This window comes from Desmodus rotundus, chromosome 2, assembly GCF_022682495.2.
Source record: "Desmodus rotundus isolate HL8 chromosome 2, HLdesRot8A.1, whole genome shotgun sequence".
In the NCBI taxonomy this organism is placed as follows: domain Eukaryota; kingdom Metazoa; phylum Chordata; class Mammalia; order Chiroptera; family Phyllostomidae; genus Desmodus; species Desmodus rotundus.
Window position 1 is genome coordinate 37916992 of NC_071388.1, and position 14204 is coordinate 37931195.

The 14204-nt window shown below is 41.2% G+C and overlaps 1 long non-coding RNA gene across 1 annotated transcript in view; it reads left to right on the forward strand.

Moving 5' to 3' along the window:
* Nucleotides 1–8503: 8503 nt before the first annotated feature.
* Nucleotides 8504–14204, forward strand: part of LOC123480123 (uncharacterized) — a 68860-nt gene continuing 63159 nt past the window's right edge. Inside the window, exon 1 of the long non-coding RNA XR_006655995.3 lies at nucleotides 8504–8754. This is a non-coding gene — a long non-coding RNA (uncharacterized lncRNA). The remainder of the gene's footprint in view (nucleotides 8755–14204) is intronic.

A 14204-nucleotide genomic window follows, 5' to 3' on the forward strand; every position in this document is an offset into this window, starting at 1 on the left:
GATGCTTCTCTCAAAGACATTGTGAATATTTTCTCCTTTTACATGGCTGCTAAGGAGCTTTGCTCCAAGATTAAGCTGTCCTCAACTTATTCTGGCTTCATCTTACTTTCCCATCCTTAGTTTTCATTAATCATGATCTCTTTCTTTTAAAAATGCTTTCTGTATTTTACACATCTCTGAAAGCAGCCTCAGATCCTTTTGAGAGGAAGGCTGAATGTAAATAATAAATGCTACCAAGAAATATTTCAACAGCTTTATTCTAATCTATTGAGCAAAGTCTCTGTTTTCCTCCAACTAATTATACTGTAACAATTCAATGAGAGGTTTTGTTGTGTGGACAAAGCCAGGGTCCACCATGGTAAAATCTGAATTCAGTGATCCTAATAAAAATTTTGCAGGTTAATTTTACATTTGAGAAACAGAACCTACAGCTATTTTAGACATTTTTATTGATATCCAATGTTTTTTCCAAATCAATTATAACTGCTGCCAACGATAAATGAGACGGCCAGAATCATTACATCTTTGCCAGAACTGAGGCTTATAACTTCACTTCTCTCTACATTAAGAATACATGCCAGTCATTTCTCAGATTGGTTTCTCAAATCAGGGACCATAAATTTCTGGAAAACTCCATAGATCCTGAGAAAGTTCTTGGTTTCAAAAATGATTTTCCTGGAAAAGAGTCAGGTCACTATTATGGTATCAGACTTTAGCTATACAGTTTAAACATGGATACCCCAATTTAGAAATGAAAACAATAATTAAAGAGATGCAAATGAATGCTAAGAAGAAAGGCTAATTCTTCCTAGTTAGGAGACAAGGCTAAGGTGTAATATATGACAAAGTTTTATGTAAGACATTTGATACTGGGTAAATCAATAAATTTAATAATCAACTAACTTATGCTATTAAAGATTGAGTGCAAAAAAATGTTTCTGATGAAAGTAGGTAAGACCAGCCCTGGCCGGGCAGCTCGGTTGGTTACAGTGTCATCCTGATACACCAAGGTCACATGTTCGAGCGCCGGTCAGGGCACATACAAGAATCAACCAGTGAATGCATAAATAAGTGGAACAACAAATTGATATTTCTCTCTCTCTTTCTCTCTTCCTTCCTCTCTCTCTCTGAAATCAAAAATTTTAAAAAAAGGTGAGACCAAGTGAATCTTGTTTTGCACAGAATGCCTTAACATTTAATATTTAGCTGCTTTGCTTGCAATGGGAAGGTCGTTGCACAATAATACAGGACCATGACATTTCAAACCCTTACGCATGAATACTTATTTTTAAAAATTCACTTTCACCTAAATCATTGCAGTGTTGCACAGTAAAAACTATTTGATTTCTAAAGAAGAGTCTGGATTTGTTTTCAACAATTATTTCTGAGTTTCTGCTAAATGAGTTAGTGAAGCAGAGGTTTTACAAAGGGGAGCCAAGCTTTTCGAACCGGTTGTACATTTGGTGTAGTAAACCCATGTTTACCAAGGTGCATCTCTGCAAATGAAAATACAGGCTACTTAAGACATGACAGCACAATGGAAAGAGAAGAGGAGGCCCTGGGGCTGGGGTTTTCATCCTGTCATCACTTCTCAAAAAAAACACCAATGTATCTTCTCATCTTTCTTCTGCACTTTCTCACAGAAGGATTCTACTTGTGAAAAGGTTGACTGAGCTCAATTGAATATGAGCAGGAATGTGTGTCTACTGCCAAAGAAAACTTGTACCTGGTAGGGAAGACAAACCAGAGTCAATACATTGTGAATAAGTACAGTATTAACTCAAGTGTAGGCTAGAGCATCAGAGTGCTGTGGGCTATGGACAGGGAAAAGATTGATTTGACAGAGAACAGAAAAGGTGAAGTCATTAAGATCTTACCAATTTTAACACCTTAGCTGAAATAGTTAAGTGCACAGCTTTACCGTTCACTCAGTGACCCAGGAACATGAAGTACTATGGACCGAGTTTGGGCTTCTGCCTGGAACAGGCAGTGGAATGAAGACACACACATACATATATGCTTCTGGCAGGTGATAAGAGGGATTAAGGACAAGCAAAATGGGGACAAAAAGGAGCTAAGAGAATGGTCAAGGCAGGTTTCTTTTCTCTGATTTTCTCTCTTTAGCAAAGAAGAATATCTTTGTGCTTTTTCCCCAGTCCTTCTGCCACCAGTAACAATTTTCTCCCTCACCCACCTGAATCCTCTGAGACTCATTCCTTTAAGGCTAAGTTCAAAGACTGCGTATCCTATGAAGGCTTCTCTTACCCTCCAGGCAGAATTTTCTGCTGGCTCCTTGGTGGTTTTAATAGCACTGTAGATTTTTGTTTTTAAGATCAAAAGCATCCAAATCTTGGAATTATTCCAAAAGGATTTAAAAAATAAACATGATTTTTTCAAATATGGCACTGTAATAAATGAAGACTCATTATGCCAGAATTTCCAGCACACAGTAGCGGTGATCCTGTGGGCTGCCATAAATACTGGGTGATGGGGGTCCAAATCCAGCTGTACAAGAGGGTGGGGAACCTCAGCAAGGCCTTGGCAGTCTCCCTGATGATGCTTGATGAGTAAGGTTCATGGTCATTCTCAATTATAGTGTCCCTTTGGAATTGAGATATCTCAACTCATTCATCCAGAGCAGGTTAACTCCTGCATATACCATTAAACCATCTTCTACAATATTTTACTTCAACTTTTATTCCGTCATAGCAGTTATTAGATTGTTTACAGTAAGGTCTAGAATAGTCGCCTTTTATATGTGTTCAACTCATGCAATGTGACCTGTACACCAAGGACAAAGAGGGAGGTGCTGAGAAGGCACGGAGAAAGAGCAGATCAAAAGACCAAGAAAGGGGAAAGCAAGACAAACGGAGACAACACTACAGAAAAGGCAATATATCTATGGAAAAAAGAGTGGGTTTAGGTTGGGAGACATAAATCTCAGGCTATGTTATCTGATCTCAGTTTCTTAGGTGGGTATCCATGTTGAAGAAGAATCTAGCACTTAAATATTTCACTTTTTCACACAACATGAATCTGAACATAACAGGAACCTTGTGTACTTTGCAGCATGACAACTACTTTACCAGGGACCCAGTCAAAGAATAATCACTTCTCACACAGGAGGAAAACCTAGCCCTTTCTTAAAGGATCATGGGAAAATTTTCATCAAATTTGTTCCGATTTTTGTCGTAAGGGTTGACTCTAGAGTACAACCCCAAGTTAAATGCAGTTCCACTCCATGACGTTATCCATTTGGCCATGAGTGCTTCAAAGGCAGGGCCCAGAGCTTGTTATTGGGCATTGTTGTCTTTGGTGTTCCCAGAACATAAAAGTGCTTAATAAACACTGGCTGGATTAACAAACTCATCTTTTCTGCAACTTCAGAACAGCCATTCCCCCGCCCACCCTGCTCTAAGACTTATGATAGATGTTGACCCAAATTGCCTTTTATCGGTGCATTGGACCCCGTGCCCTCTAAGAGGGCAATTTTCTCCCCATAGACTCACCCACAGGAAATGAATAACCCCTTTCCATTAGTGTCTTCAATATGCACGGCTATACATGCTGCTTGCTTGGACCACACCTGGTCCTCTCCTATTTGCTTTGGTAAGAGTGACACTCTGCTTTCCAAAGACCTAGGGTCCACAGCCTTTCCTTCCAAATGAGCTGAGAGAGCAGGTGAGTACAAGGCAGGAGGGTGTATTTGGAAGGACTGGGGAACTTCTTTTATCTCTTCCTGGATCTCAGCTGAAATAAAGCTGTTGTCTGGGGTATGGAAATGGTTAACTGGCTTTCTGCCCCCCTCCCTCCCCTCTCACTGTGAGATGATGATTGCTGTGGGTGCACGCTCAGCCTGGGAGAGCTTCGTGCTCCTGCTTAATTGTATGGGAGCTAAAAACACACCTGGAACAGTGAGAGGCAAATTGGATCCTGGGTGCATGTTGAGTGGACTGCTTAAATCACTCCAAGCCTCCCCCAGTTGTTTTCGAAGCGAGGTGGGGCTGAAGTAATTAAGTAAATAAATGAAATCAGGCAATTCAGAGGAAAGAAAACAGCTTTTCCTCACAATTCAAATTCTTTTCATACAGCTTATGCATGAAATGTGAGGCAGTCACTCCTTTTTTAGCTTCTTTCCTCTTTAGTGCGTCAGTCCCCAGGCTGTGGGGCATGAGGTGCTCCAGTCCTATGCTCTTCATAAGGGTGATTCGGTCTGTTGAGCCTAATCCCCTCCACTGCCTGCCTTCACCCACCCCCTGTGCCCCTTCCCCCAGTGCCAGCAAGAGCACGGGCTGAGCCTAGCAACCCAAACAAGAGCGCTGGCACAGGGACTCAGACAACTGCTGGGGTGGGGGTGCGGGGTTAGGGAGGGCCACAAACATCCACTTTGGGTTTGTCTAGAGCTGCAGTTTTCGGAGGCTCTTCAGCCCAGCAACACCTATCAGAGATAATTTCCGAAAACAACTTCCCACAAAAGGTTCCCACTGTAACATTACCGGCGGTCTCTGTACATCCGGTTTGAGAACGGTACTTTGTGCCATAATGTACCTTGATGGCAGGGGCTCACGTTGTCGCATCCCGTAGGAGCCAGATAAGGAACGCTAGTACTTGCTGTGAGGATGGTTTTGAAACAGGAAATGCTTTGGCCATACGAGGAGATGAAATGTATGCTAAAAATCAAAACCATTGCAGATCTCAGTTATTAAAGCCAATATTATATTTTTTAAAAGCTACACAAACCCAAATAACAGACTTTAAGAAGACCAAGTGTTTCTTAATGTCCTTAGATACAAAGAACAATGTAACCGTGAGTTAGCATGATGTTAACGAACCAGGGTTGCTCATTTTCTGTCTGTACTTTTCGCATGTTGGTTAGGGGATAAAACTTTCACTTATTTAATGTTTAACATGGGGAAAAACAATAGGCTCAAAGTATATGGAAAAATCAGGTGATAGTCATTAATATCTATACCACTATTCATTTTCATTAGACAGCACAATAAAACTCCACAAGAAATGAAGCAAAAGTTTTATGTTCTTTCATAAAGAGAAAAGAACATAAATGTTTTGTTTTGAGAAAATGTTTCATAATTCAGTCTTTTTTTTTTTTTGTATTGGTTTTCACATCTTTCAGAAGCCACGATCGAGCGAACCTGTACCAAGCATCTGCTTTTGGTGCGCGTTTATTGCACAGGGTGAGAAAGCCATTAGTGTAAGAACTCGCAGGACTGAACAAGAGGGGTGACTCCAGATCCCACCCCGACAGGGCTGAAAGGAGCATTCGGATTTGGTTTTAAATATGTCCTCCATGGGTTCAAAGGGACAGGAATTCCTTCACAACTTGGAAGACATTTCTATGATTTTTTTTTTTTTTTTTTGCCTTGGGATGATATCCAGTGGTAAAAACGAAGTAGCCAAGAGGAGAAGATACGTATCTGCTTTCCTTCTGCTCCAGGCATAGATATTCTCTCGTATGTGTAGTCGTTGTCTTCGATCCCGGAAACACGAGTGTACAAGTCTGTCCAGCGCTGCTCTAACTGATACTGCCGTCACAAGATGGGGAAAGGCGAGGAAAGACACATTGAAAAAAATTAGTGCTCCAACAATGGTCTTAAAATCCAGCAGCAAGACAGGGTACAGTGAAGGATTACACTAAATTAGCAAGTGCCAAGAATGGCCAAGTATAATTACTAAAAGTTAAAACATGACTTCCATGCAAATATAGAATAAACGCATGCCAAAGATTTTTATCAAACTCATTAATTAATGAGGAAAACAGTAACATCATAAAGCTGGTTCAAAGAGCATTTGAAGAGCTGAGTATTTATAGGCAATGTAATAAAGGACTGTAATAAATTAGATTGCTACATTAACAACAAACTGTTTTATCTGCAACAGTACAACAAACCATAACATTTGGGCTAATTTTTTTCTCTTGGACAGAAATATTGCTTCTGTACCAAACACAAGTCTCTAAGACAACGTGTAACTTCACAGAACCCAAGCCTTTAATTTAGATTTCAAACAGCGAAGTCAAGCTTTGGCACAATAGATTATTTTAGAAAATTAAGTAATCCTGGAATGGTCCTGTTAGACCCTGTTTCAGTGTGACATTGAAACAATGTGCACCTACCCTGTTGTCCTGGTTTATAAGTTATGGATAACTTTCTTAAGTGACATCAGGAAACCTGGATTTACCACCTAATCATCTTACATTTTTTTTTGACAACCCGATGCTTGGTAAAAATGAAATTTTAATCAAGTCTCCTGCTATAACAGGGAAATAGGAAGAGGTGACCTCTAAGGTTCCGTTCCATACAGAGCCTGTAGTCTATTACCTACCTAATCAAGAAACTCAAAGGAAGGTAGCTTTGTCAAGCCTTTGTCACTTCCGTGACACTTTCAATACTGGTAATTAGAGCTTGTGTACTTTGCAGCTTATGAATTAGGCTCACTGACGGTTTCCATTCTTAGCAGCCTGGCTTGCCGAGCAGGTAGGTCAGTGACAGTGAGAACCTAGTCTACTGTGACGTGCAAAGTAATAGGATATAGTGATGTTAGCTCCAGCCACTATCCCAAATTCATTCATATCTCTCCCCCGCACTCCTCTTTCTCACACACAACAATGAAAATGATGAGTCCAGACAATTTTATGAGGAAAGGAAAAGTGCAAGTCCTACCAGAAGAAGCTACCTTCGTTTGAGTTTCTTGATTAGGTAATAGACTACAGACTCTGTGTGGAACGGAACCTTCGAGGTCAACTCTTCCTATTTCCCTGTTACAGCAGGAGTACCCAGGACAGTCTTGCCTGTGATCTTTGTAAATCCAACTTCAATTCTGTCACTCTTCTGTGACACCAGCCAATGGCTCTCCATGGCCCTCAGCATAAAGTCCAAACTTCCCTAGTATGATCGAGAAGGTCTACCCCTCTTCATCTCTGCAGCCTCAAATCTCTCCCCTCTTCTCCCCTTGCATTTTTCCTTCCAGTGTAGGGTTTTTAGTTTTTCAAATGTGTCCTGTTCTCATTAGCTTCTGTGCACAGGCTTTGTCTTCTCTCTGGGTAATTCACAGTCATCAGGGCTGGTCTGAAAAACCAAAGGTTCTTGGTTGCCTCTTAGCACATTATTCAGTATCATTTACCCTTGAAGTGGAACTATATGTGAAACAGCACAGTGAGGCTGGTAGATCAAGAGATTCCAGGGGTCACAGAAATGAAGCACACTGAGATTTTGGGCAGCATCTCAAATTTAAGGTCCCTCACAGTATCTACGAGACCAATGTGGAAGTAGGCATCCTGGGTTATAGTGCTGAACACGATGGTAACTGGTTGAACACAGAACCTCAGGGGGACATAACGGAGAGGTAATAGAATGCTTGAGGGAGTCTCCATCATTGCAGGCCATTATTTCATAAAGGCTTTGGAGGTAGACCTCAATAGCATGCTGATAAAATTTTCAAATGGATCCTAGTTGGAAGAAGTTAATGTTTCAGGTGATGAGTTGACAACATATTCCTGACATATTGACAATAATGGGTTATATCTAACCAGAAACATTTTAAATGGCTAGTCATAATGAAACAGCTCAATGGTAGGGTAGCATGGCAAGGGGAAAGGAGGTTTGGAATAAATAATTGGTGAGTCTAGTTGAGAGTAAGTTCCACATGAGTTCACAGGGTAACATGACTTCCATACAAAGGCAGGATTTCGTGGCTAAATTAATGAAAGCCTAGTATTTATATCAATGAGGGTTTTTGTGTCATTTTTCCCCTGACTTGCCCAATTCAGAGATCAGAATTTGGGTTTAGATTCAGGTATTATATTTCAGGAGGCTGGCAAGCTGGAGCGTGTCCAGAGGAACACACACGCAGGATGGAGAGGTGACTGAAAGCTTGGGGATGGCGGGGTTGGTGGAAGACAGCTGCATTATTTAGCTTGGAAACAAGGATGGGAATATAATAACTCATTTCAAATATTTGGAGGGCTAGCATATGGATGAAGGATTTATTTTATTTGGTGTGGCTCCACAAACACAACTGGGCCCATAGGAGAAAGTAGTAGTTAGGAAAAGTGGCTTGCTATATCTCCCTTCTGAGGGGGAGAGCTTCACAACAACACGTTGCTTCAGGAAGCTGTGAGTCCCTTGTCCCTGAGAGCAATGAGAGGAGAGACAGCCAATGACTTGTGGGAAATGTGGAAGTATTAGGGAGAGGGTGTTGAACTGTCACCCTTTAATATTTTTTCAACTTGTATATAATTACTGCCTCTTTATTAGCACCTGTATTTTACATAGTGCATAAACTTAAATAAATAAATATGTACAAGGAGCAGCTTTCTCAACAGCTCTTTGTGTAACTGGTGTGATGTAATGGGAAAAGCCCAGGCTCTGAGAACAAGCCGCATGACACTGTCTGGCTGTGTGATCTCGGGCAAATCTTGTCATTTCTCTGAATCCCTATTGTGTAAACTGAATGAAATAGGACTAATATTGACTTCTAGCTGAGATAAGGCAACAGAAAAACACATAAAGAGGTTAAGACCATGATGTTGTGAAATAGGCTAAGTGAAAGGGAGTGGTCAGACAGTGAGGGCCAGAGAAATTCAGATGGAGGCTGGATCACTGTGAGCTGGGTAGTAACAGCCATGAACAATTCACAGTGTTTGCTGTATGCCAGGTTCCGCATAAAGTGCTTTTGCACTTATTAGCTCATTTTATCCTTGCCAGAACCCTATGAGGCATTCTATCCACAGACTAGGTAAGTGACTTCCAAAATCCCATGGCCACAGCCAAGCCAGGAAATGAGCCCAGGTGGTCTGGCCCCGGGCGCCTGCACTTATTTTCTTTACTGCCTGTGAAGGAGACGCCCCAGGTGAGCAGTGTTTGACGGACACTGGCTGCAGTTGAACCCGAAACCAATCCTACCCGACGTTCTGCAGCTGGAATAGCCCTGCATGGTTGTCCCACATTTGGGCAAGGGGGCTGGGCTTTTTTCTCCTCACCAACCCAAGGTTGCACCTAGAGGCTACCAATAGCCGATGACTGGCTGAGCGGGAGGGTAATTCCCAGTGAGGAAAGAGTTGGGAAAATCCAGCAGCTGATCTTCCTAGCGTCTGTGGGTGGGCACATGGGGGAACAGGGGATCGGGGCAGAGAATCACAGAATTCACCGCACCTGGCATAGGCCAGGCATGATGGTGGTGATGATGGTGACAGTGATGATGATGACTATTATTTATTGAGGCCTTCCGCTGTGGCGGACTCTCTTCTAAGTGCCTTATTTGCAACAATTCATTTAATCCTACTAATAGTCCTATGGAAATGGTGCTTTTATTTCTTTGAAGTAAAGAATCTGAAGCACGAAAAAATTTAGTAAGTAGGGTAAGGTCATTTAGCCATTAAGTGGCAAAATGAGGATTTAAAAAAAAATAGATTATTTTAGTATATGTCCAGTAAAAGTCACTATTTTTGCTGTATGTTTCTATGAGTTTTGACAAGTGACTAGTGACAAGTAAATATTGAGCAGTTCTATCACCTGCCTCCTGTGAACTCTCTGGGCCACTTCCTAGTCCACCCCTTCTCCTGCCCCCAGGTCCAGCAACCACTGGTCTGTTTTTGCTGCTATAAATTTGTCTTTTTTCACCCTGGCTGGTGTGGCTCAGTGAGTTGAGCAACAGCCAGAGAACCAAAAAGTTGCCAGTTGGATTCCTGGTCAGGGCACATGCCCAGGTTGTGGGCTAGGTCCCCAGTTTGGGGTGTATGAGAGGCAACTGATTGATGTTTTTCTCCCTCTCTTTCTCCTTCCTTTACCCTCTCTCTAAAAAAATAAAATCTTTAAAAAATTGCCTTTTTCAGGATGTTGTATAAACGGAATCACACGTTATGTCGTCTTTTGAGTGCCGGCTTCTTTTACTTCTCACAGTTAACGCGGCCGAGGCTCGCACATGTGGTTCTGGTATCAGTGCAGAACTGGACTTGGAGCTCAGAACCCACCCCCAGGGTTCTGACCACTACATTCTGTAGACTCTCTGTGGCAAGTTCAGTGAGTAGACTGTGATATTGCCTCGTCTGATGTGGACACAACTGTTATTTAGCTTCTAACACTTCTATTACTAATTCTACCAGAAATTTCTGTAAATTACTCATTTGTAACAAAAAGTTGCAGTGAGGAAACCCTGCAATAGGCTTTGACTGAATTAATTAATCACTTTAGTTTCTTATTATGAACAGCTTGAGTTGCTGGCCATTCCTATTTTTGTATGTAAGGTACCATGATTTTGCCAAAGTACTATTGAGAAAGGAGATAATTTGAATTTATGGTATGTCTCTTAGAATTTAGTCTGATCCTGCCATGTGCTGTTAATACATTTTTTGGGGAATATGTGTTCTTTGGTGCCAGTTAAAAAAGATTGCAGTTTTATAAGAATGATAGTCCCTACACTTGGATGTGCAAAACTGAAACTTTGAATTTAACTCTCTGGTCCCTATTTTTGACTTTAGTGAAAAACTTTGTTGTCACTTCTACAACTTTCACTTGTAGTTCACTAAACTACACTTGTAGTTTAAACCATAGTCTCTTTTGGTCTAAAATTCCATCTAATCAGAATTTTCCTCCCTTTCACTGAGTCGCTGGCAGATCCCTTCGGCGTAGGGAAAGGGCGTGGCTTTGCCTGTCCTCCTCTGACCTCTCCGATTCCCACAGTGCGGTCTCCTTCTATTTGCTCTTCCGCCTCCTGAAGAACCACACTCTACACACTCCCTGTGGCAACTCCCTTGAGTAGACATGGGAGTGGTGTGGACACAGTTATTTAATTCTAACACTCCTATTACCAACTCTCTTAGAAATTGTTATTGATTACTCATTTGTAACAAATGAAGACGGGGGTATGCCATCTGTATCCTCTGCCCAGAACCATAGGTGATGACTCCCTTCTCAACCCCGTCTGTGGCTTTTTTCGGTGGGGGGATGTACCTCCGGAGAAACTCCTGACTGTTTTCCATGTACCACTCTGTGGAAGCCAGGACCTTGAGGACTGTCCCAGGGCTCTGCTGCATACATTCTTTCTTCTTCCCTTTGGACCTACAACTTGGCATGTCTCAGGGCCTTCCTCTCCCTGAGGACCTCACTTCCTATCAGAGCTTACCAGGGTCTTTCATTGTGCGATGTGTTCTTAAAGGTGCCGTCTCGTACCAAGAATTGATCAGGGGTCATATCTCCCTACATTCCAGGGCACTCATTCTTTCCTTTTGTCCTTAATGAATATGAGGACCATGTCTGCCTTGTTTAGCATTTCGTCTTCCAAACCTGGCACAGTGAGTCCCAAGGTAGTGTTCTGGAAATTTTTGTTGTATGAATGATTGTGAATGCTGAGGACAGCTAGGATTGGCTTTGGCAAAAACCAAAAACATAAAACAAAAACCCCCAAAACCTGTATACAAAACAATTGAGGAAGTGATGCCATTATGATTGGGAATAATTCTGGGTTAGGAAAGGGAAGGGGAAAGCGGGGAACAGCTTCTACTCAGAGAAGCTCATATTTTGAAACTCAGGAAGGCCCAGTGTATTAAATTGTGTTTCCTTGGGGATGGGAAGTTTCCAGGATCTGATGTCTAGTACTTTGCTGCTACCTTCCTGTCTTAGCCTTGGTGCAATAAGGTACGTCCTGGTGGATCTTTGGATCACTGAGCAGAAATTTTCTGAGCAATCCAATCCTACATCAGCAGTGTTCATTGGCCATCAAATTGGAGACTAGATGGGCGTTTGTACAACAGCCTTTCTTGCGCCCAGGGTCAGCTTCCCCAGGTGAGTCTCCTTCATACAGGAGACACCCACACATCTCAGACAGGTGATGTCACATAACCTTACTCCATGGAGACAGCCACAGAAGGAGGAAATGATTCCAAATAAGGAGTTTATTTTCCCAACATAAGGAGTTTGTTTCTCTTACTGATTTTCCCAATATTTTCTACTCTTTTAAAAACCGTGATAACCACGGAGCTAAAATGTCTGCCTGGTCAATTTAAAATCAGTTACAGGACGTTGAGGGCCACTGTCCACATTAGAGGAATAAGGTGAAATTCAGAGCACATTAATTTAAATTGTGTAATATTCTATCTTACATTGTCTCTGTACTTCTTGGTTTTTGAAAGCAGCAAGGTGGTGACTTATTGGCTGTAACATCTTAATCCTATGTCAGACTTTCTTGAATTTTCCAGTCAGGAAGTAATAGAGCATGTGCCACTGGTTAATGCCAGATTGGGCAAAAATGGAAATTTAGTCCAGTTTTTAAATGTTTTATCTACTTGATACCTTTAAATATTATTCTTTTTTATATTTTGATTACATAAGCAAAGATACTTTCCAATCTTCCATTTTTACTTATTTATAACAAAGTGTTTGAATATAATCTTTTCTTTCCATTTATGGTTTTATGGGAAAATGTGTTACTCCTTAAGATCATTGGTGCTTAAAATATTAGCTTGAAACTACATATCAATGAGCTGTAATATTTTGTCAAAAGCTTTTTTAGTATTAGGAACCAAAAATTCAAGAACGTGTAGTGAAAAATACATTTCCTCGTTATGATAAAAAATAGTTGTAAAATTAATGATATTCTAATTTGGAGCTTAATTTGATAGAAAGTACACACTCAAATCTTCTTAACAAGTATTTAGTGAATGCTTACTGTAGAGCAAAGCTAAACTGTACAGAATAAACTCAAGAGAATAAATAAACCGTTTATTCTCCACAATCTGTTTCCTGCCGTCAATGAAAGTACAGTTTAAAGGGAGACAAGGCATAAAAGTAACTAATCAAAAGCAAGGTGGGACATGGAAAATACCTTAAGGAATTTGGAGAAAGCATGTACGACTTCTAGCAAGAGATGAAGAAGAACCTGGGAAGTGTTTGTGGCCTTTGAGTTATTTCTGGGAGGCTGACGTTCAAAGAGAAATCCTTCTATGTAGAAGAAGAGCATAGTATGTGAAGTCTATGTAATTTAGAGACTGCTTGTACTACACCTGTACATGAAATCAGAACATTTTGAGGTTCATCCTAGGGACTTAACACAAGGTAAACCCATTTAACAACAAAATCCCCTTTAACATTTTGTCCCATTCTGGCTCAAGGTATTTATGCCTTCTACTCCCTCTGCCTAAAATGCTTTTCCTCAGAAGTCTGCATGGCTTGTCCCCCACCTGCTTTAAGGTCTCAGGGAGAACTATGACCACACTATTGAAATTTTTAGCTGCCACTCCCATCCCTCTTCCCTGCTTTGTCCCTGCCTTACTTAGGACTGTACAATTTACTATATATTATTTTTATTTTGGCTGTTGCCTTCACTGTAATATATGCTCAGGCAGAGATGGATTTTTGTATTTGCAAATCCTGCATAGTGTGCATTCAACAGTATTGGTGACTCGGTTGAGAGAGAGAACAAATAGGGAGAAACAAAGGGGTTCCGCACAGTTTAAGATAATTTATAGCCCGACACATTTCTGAGCTGAATATGCATATTCTTTCCTGGTGGCAAACAGCTTTTGTGTGACATAAATAGGCACCTAGTGGCTAAGGGCACACCTCTTTACTGAGCAACTTTGGGCAAGTCACTTGACCTCTTTGTGCCTCAGTTTTCTCATCTATAAAATAGGGACAATAACTTCCTACCTCGTGAGATTATTGTATGTGTCGAGCTAATATATTTCTATGTGTCTGGCATATAGCAATCACTATGTGTGTTTCCTATAATCTTCTCTCTGTTTATAGATTTGAGTTTGGCTTTGTTGTCCAATATGTCACCGAAGACTCTGAGGACAGAAATACTTTGGGCTTTTCTTCAAACTTGGATAGCTCCGGTTTGACTCTTTCCTTCTGCATTGGCTGTCAACTGCCTCCTTTGTCAGGCCCTTCCCTAGGGCCTGCCTTGAAGCCTCCCTGACTTTAGCACCTTTCTCTGGCCGCCTTTAAGGTGAACTTTTCTCACCTTAACTTCCCTCTTCTATCCTTTGGGCCTACAGTTCTAGGCATGGAGTACATACTCAGTCAGATATCCGTTCATCATTATCTTAATTAGCTTTGGTATTTCCCCTGGTGTTCCTATTCCAAGGCATGATTTATTCCTTCTGTTTTTCACAGTGCCACGCACAACTGTATTATCTGAATTTCATCATTTTGTAATATCCAACATTGCCGTATTCTTTTCTGCTCCTG